Here is a 6,000-nt window from a genome sequence, read left to right on the forward strand (position 1 = left end):
TAATATACAGAAGTAGGAAGGGGTCATAAATAAAAGACCAGAGGAAGCTTCTGAGGGACAAACAGCAGAGTCTTCCCAACATGACAAACTTAACAATTATTATTGCACCAGTGTAAGTGTTCTTAGACTTTTTAGTGTAAATTTATGTCTTATGCTGTCTTTATGTTACATACTCTCACTTCAATCTTTACAATGCCTGCAATTTAGGAACACTGAATAGTAGTGTATACTTTATTCAAACATAGAAGCCTATAAATAGCAGGCTGGCTCACTTAAAATGTGAACGAACTTTTACTACTACTTTCATTTACGAAATCTTTCCAATTTCTACTTCCTAGATATAATTTTATAACTCTCATTAATTTTTCATTTCTTTCCCTTTTACCAAATTCCCCTATCCAAACAAATAAACACAGAACCCCTTCTAGTTATCTAGACTTTTCTCACAGAGTACCTTGGGCTGCTGATCTGTGTCTCAAATATACAGTTCTAGTCACAGAATCTTTGGGCTATACAATTGCGCTAAAGTCAATTCTTTAATCAACTTTAATCATGACAAAGAAAATTTTGTCAAAGGACATTCAAATCCCGCCTTTCTTCTCCATCAAGACAGAGAAGAGACAGAGACAGAGACAGAGACAGAGACAGAGACAGAGACAGAAAGAGGAGAGACCCTGGAAAGGCTGACAGAAAAAATACGTAGGGAATATACAATTCTGAATCTTTCCTGGAACCTAAATAAGAAATAAAGAACCTTCTCACATAATTCTTTCTCCTGGACAAGCATCATGGCAAATGTAGGAAAAATTAATTTTATAAAGTCTAGAATACACATAGTTAAGCATAATCACTACCAAATTTTATGTAAATAAAACTTTATGTAAATAGTTTGAAAATTTAGCTAGCATGGTGGCACATGCATGTAATCCCAGCATTTGGGAAGCTGAGGCAGGAGGATCACTGAGTTCAAGGTCAGCTTGGGCTACATAGCAAGACCCTATCTCAAAAAAAAAAAAAAAAAAGTTTAAACAAATATACCAATCTACTTGAAGACAAGCCAAGTTTTCATACCTACAATTTTGTAGTGTCTTTTCTCTATCCAATCAACTGACATTTAGCGGGTGATTCCCATACCCAAAGACTGCTCCAGTCTAACCAAACTGCTTCTCAAGATCCACTTTGTACACCACCTACTTCCCAAGCCACCCTTGCCTACTTTAGGCCTCACTGATCTCCCTCACCTCTAAATTGCCAGAACACTTATAAAACTGTGTGGAGCACTCAATCCTGTTTTGTCTTGGTTTGACTGTCATTTGCATCCATCTTTTGTCCCCAAGCATAACAGAAAGCCTTTGAATACACCACACATTTGACTGTATCCCCACAGTATCTAACACCAACCTGAACACACTAAAAGCTCAATTAATTGAACAAGGTATCTGGGAGCTGAGTTGACAAGAATGACAACTTAATACTAAACAGATAGGGGGCTGGGGATTTAGCTCAGCGGCAAAGCGCCTGCCTGGCAAGCGCAAGGTCGTGAGTTCGGTTCCTGGTACCGGAAAAAAACCAAAAAAAAAAAAAAAATACTAAACAGACACACCCAAACCAGCCAAGTGTACTCAAATGTGATTTGGGGGGATGTTGACAGGTGGTATAATATACTGATGTTCTTTTTTTGTGTGTGTGGTATCAGGAATCGAACTCAGGACCTTGCGCTTGCCAGGCAGGCGCTTTTGCCGCTGAGCTATATCCCCGGCCCTCTTTTTCTTTAATAGTTCTATTTTTGATATCTGAAGAGTGAGAGAAATTCAAAGAAAGCCTATGGGAAGTCAAGACAAAGTAAGACTCAAGGCCATAAGCTCAACAGGTGAACTTGATTTCAAGCAAAATCAAGGAGTCAAAATTCCTCCTCTATGCTAAGCAGAAATAGCTTGGAGGAGCCTTGGCTACTAACTACCAGAAAATTTTATGTGGAAAAGAAAAAAAAATCAACAAAACAGTGGGAGGATGAAGCAAGATCACAAGTTGGAGGCAAGCCTGGGTAACTCAAGTGATTCAGTGAGAAATAAAATTAAAGGAGGGGGGCTCAGTTCAAAGGCTTTGGGTTCAAACCCCAGTACAAAAAAAAAAAAAAAAAAAAAAGGAAAAGAAAAGTAAGAGAAAAGCCGGGCTTGGTAGCGAAGGCTTGTAATCCCAGCACTAGGGAGTCCGAGGCAGGAGGATCACCATGATGAGTTCGAGGGTAGCCTGAGCTACATTTTGAGACCCTGTCTCAAAAACACAAAAAGTGGGGGGCAAACCAGCCATGCAATATTATATGAACCGGTTTTCCTTCTTCCTCCAATCCCATAAACGTTCTAAGTAATTTTAAAAGGCAATAATAGCTAGTGGATACAAAGGGAGAAGGACAGGCAAACATGGATAACATAAAATTACTTTTAATTCCAAACAGAAGACAATTCCAAGTAGAATTAAAGTCTCTCTCAATTATATTCTCGCACTAATTTGCCTTTCTATCTTACACAGTAGTTTTAAAATGCAGTTTTCTGTGACCACATCCGCTTTGTGCTACTAAACGCCACACTTGTGGGCAGGGCTACTATTTCACTCATTGCTAGAAACTTACCTTGTGTGGGCCTCGGTTCCCTTCTTTGTAAAGTGGGGTTAAGAGTAACACTTAATTCAATGGTTTGATACGAACATTCAGTGGGAACGTATACGCAGATTGCTTCGTCCACTAAATACTTATTACCTGTTAGCATGGCGCAACAATTGCCGTTACTGTTATTTTCGGCCAACGGCCCCTGACAAATCCTTCTTTCCCCCCATTTTTCGGACAGGCTTCAAGGCAAAGCCCTGTCGTGACGACAAGGGAGACCCGAAACCCTGGGCCAACCCTGCCCCGCCTAGGCGGCACCCCAGTCCAACAACGCCTAGAGGCCGGGTCTAGGGTCGCGGCGGCGCCGGGGGTTGAAAGCCTGCCAACACACGTCTGAAAATCAGCGAGAGGGAAGCCCCGAGCCCCAACTGCTCCTTCTTTTCTCCCCGCAGCTCACCTTACCTCGCCTCAGCTCAGCTCTGACGACGAAATGCCTCAAGCCCGCCACAGAACTCACTCAGTACCGTTGAAAATTTGAACCCAGGCAGTCTAGTTGAATGCACCAATCAGAACGTCAAGAATGAACAATTTCGGCCTCTCGATTGGGTCTAGACAACACAGCGACGCCGGAAGTTAGGGGGCGGGTCAGCAAACAAATGGCCCAGGGACTTCTGGGAAATATAGTCTCCTGATGAACCCCTTGAAACAACTCTTGGGTGGACTTTACTACAAAACCCAGAGTGCACTTCTCCTACTGAGTAAAGGCGATACCACCCGAAGTGGAGAGTCCATTTAGCATTCTGGACCTCCCTTATGGCATTCAGAGAAATAACTTTTTTTATTATGATTTTTTAAATTACCTTTGCTGTGTTTGTATGTGTGTCTTGAATGTTTGTAGGAAGTCACTTCATTTTATCAGGGAGCCTCCTACCTGCAACGTAGACTCGGCCCCAGCTTCTCGCCCCTGTTGTAGGCTCTGACACACATTTCAGTCTTTGCTTTGGTCCGCATTGGTTAAGGGACAGGTTTTACTGGTTGTCGCCTCCGACTGCATCCCTCGCTTTATTATTCCCGTGTTGTAAAAAAGAAAACGGGCGGGTGTGGCGCGTGCCTGTAATTCTAGCACTCTGGAGGCTGAGGCAGGAGAATCTTTGTGAGTTCGAGGCCATGGGGAATAGGAATGGGGACTAGGAATAGCTCCACGGAAACAGGAGGGGTCCCAAATGGGTTGCCAACAAGCCTACTTCTCAACGGAAGTTTTGTAGAGCAAAATCACGAGGTGGATACATCATGGGTCAAAACTATGATCAACCAATAAGATTGCAAATATAGTCGCTTAGGTAATATTGATCTAATGAGGAAGCAGGTCACTTAGCAAGTGTACATAGATGACATCATTAACCTTGGTCCATAATCTGTAATCTTAGTCTTGTCTTTAGTCTTAGTATTAGTGTGTGGGAGAAGATGGCCCATCCCTAATGAGATCATGGTTTATTTATACGGGGAAAATCTCAAATGGATGATACCAATAAACTCAAACGTCCATTTATCCCTTAGGGAAGTATGTAAATCTGGCCATTGTGATTTAATCTTCTTCAGATGTATCTCCAGTCAGAGTTTTGAGACGTTCTCTCATCCTCTGCACTGTCTCCCTGTCTGACTGCCTATAATATTTCTAACTGATTTAGCTATCTATGTTACTGGGATTACAGGGGGGTGCCACCATGCCCAGCTCCTACCTTTAATAAATGTGAAACTTCCACCATTAAAAAAGTTTTATTTTGAGATAGGGTCTCACTAAATTGCTAAATTGCCCAAGCTGAGCTCCAACTTGCAAACTTCCTGCCTCAGCTTCCCAGAGTTCTGGGGTTACAGGTGCAACCACACCCAGCTATGGACATTCCTTTTAATTGAGAGACTTACATGTTATGTTTTATGCATATTAACATGAGAAATTATAGAACTTTTTAAAAGTATAGTTTGGGTCACTCACACTATGATGGTATAATCAACAAAATCCCGATGAGAAAACACTATGGGATGAAAGATCTAGATTTCTTTTTTTAAAAAATGCTAAGGTTTTGTTTTTTAAGTAACTTTGTGTTGTAGAGGTAACATATCAAACTGAAAAGCTCTGAAAGTTTTGCCATCCTGGCTAGGCTATAGCAGACTCACTTTCAGCACCCACTTCCCCCACCTAGCAGGCACAAGCAAGGCCCCAGAGTGGGTAGTTCAGTGGGCCTGGGTGCCTAGCTTTGTGTTAGGAGGAAGGGCCCAAGCTGTGTATCCAGGCCTGTGAAGCTGTCTGGGAATGAATGAATGAATGAATATGCAATGCCAGGAGGCGAGGACATGTGCAGAACTTCCCAGGTTCTTCCACATAACAGGTGAGGCTGGCACAAGAGTCCTCCCCGCCCTTCCTCTACATCCCCACATTCCGGGTGGAGCCTCAAGTTCCCACTCTGCGTGAGCAGGACTAGGAGGCCTGCAATGCTACAGCAGAATGTGAGTGCCAGGAGGAAGCCAGACCCATCTGCTGCCTCATCCACGACTCCACCACTACTGAGGGAGGAGGACAAGAATGGAAACAGGAAAATCAATTAGTAACCCATTGCATGTACAGTAGTTGTGAAAACTGGAAACCACCTGCATTTTTATAAGTAGGGAAATATTTTATAAAATTGGATAACATGGAGGGGATTGAAAATGATCAAGATACAATATATATAATACCAATTCCCCAAAATGAATCTAATTATTATGTATCACACACATATATCAATAAAAATTGAATAAAAAGGAATACTAAACAGTACTTAAAGATTTCTTAAAAAAAAAAAAAAAAAAGACTTCTGTGGACCTAGGCTGAGAGACAGGTAACTTTATGACACTTTTTCAGTGCTATGGATCAAAGCCGTCACCTCTGTGCGTGCTAAATAAGTGCTCTACTGGCCTACATCCCCAACCTTTGACCTACATTTTTGAGTGAACAAAATGAATTAATGTAGATTCATTATGACACCATTATTTTGTCCATATGCAAAATAATGCTTCACTTTTCCCATGGGTATGTGTAAATAATAACAGCCAGTACTTAACATGTGTAGGCCCTTTTTTTTTTGTCTTTCTGAGACAGGGTTTCACTATTCAGTTCAGTCTGGCCTTGAACTCACTGTATAGCCCAGGCTAGCTTCAAACTCACAATGATCCCCCTGCCTCATCTGCCTGAGTGCTGGGATTACAGGTGTGTGCCACATACCTAGTGCATCCAGGCACTACTTGAAGTAATTTACATATATTAACTCCTTTCTTCTGAATAATAATCCAACAGATAGATAATGTTACCATACCCATTTTATAGGTAGTGAAAATTGAGGCTCATGAAAGTTAAATAACTT

The 6,000-nt window shown here is 41.7% G+C and overlaps 1 protein-coding gene across 9 annotated transcripts in view; it reads right to left on the reverse strand.

The window, feature by feature from the left end:
• Tpx2 (TPX2, microtubule-associated) overlaps window positions 1–4,243 on the reverse strand; it is a 63,230-nt gene extending 58,987 nt beyond the window's left edge. For 5 of the 9 annotated variants that reach the window (XM_005384888.2, XM_013514190.1, XM_005384891.2 and 2 more), the window contains exon 1: window positions 3,065–4,243. The gene's annotated coding sequence lies outside the window, so the exon portion shown is untranslated. Of the gene's footprint in view, window positions 1–3,059 lie in introns of all 9 variants that reach the window. The other 4 variants (XM_005384889.2, XM_005384887.2, XM_013514188.1 and 1 more) reach the window with 2 other exon arrangements.
• Window positions 4,244–6,000: the final 1,757 nt, after the last annotated feature.

Source organism: Chinchilla lanigera, unplaced genomic scaffold (assembly GCF_000276665.1).
Source record: "Chinchilla lanigera isolate Chin_1 unplaced genomic scaffold, ChiLan1.0 scaffold00021, whole genome shotgun sequence".
Taxonomy (NCBI): domain Eukaryota; kingdom Metazoa; phylum Chordata; class Mammalia; order Rodentia; family Chinchillidae; genus Chinchilla; species Chinchilla lanigera.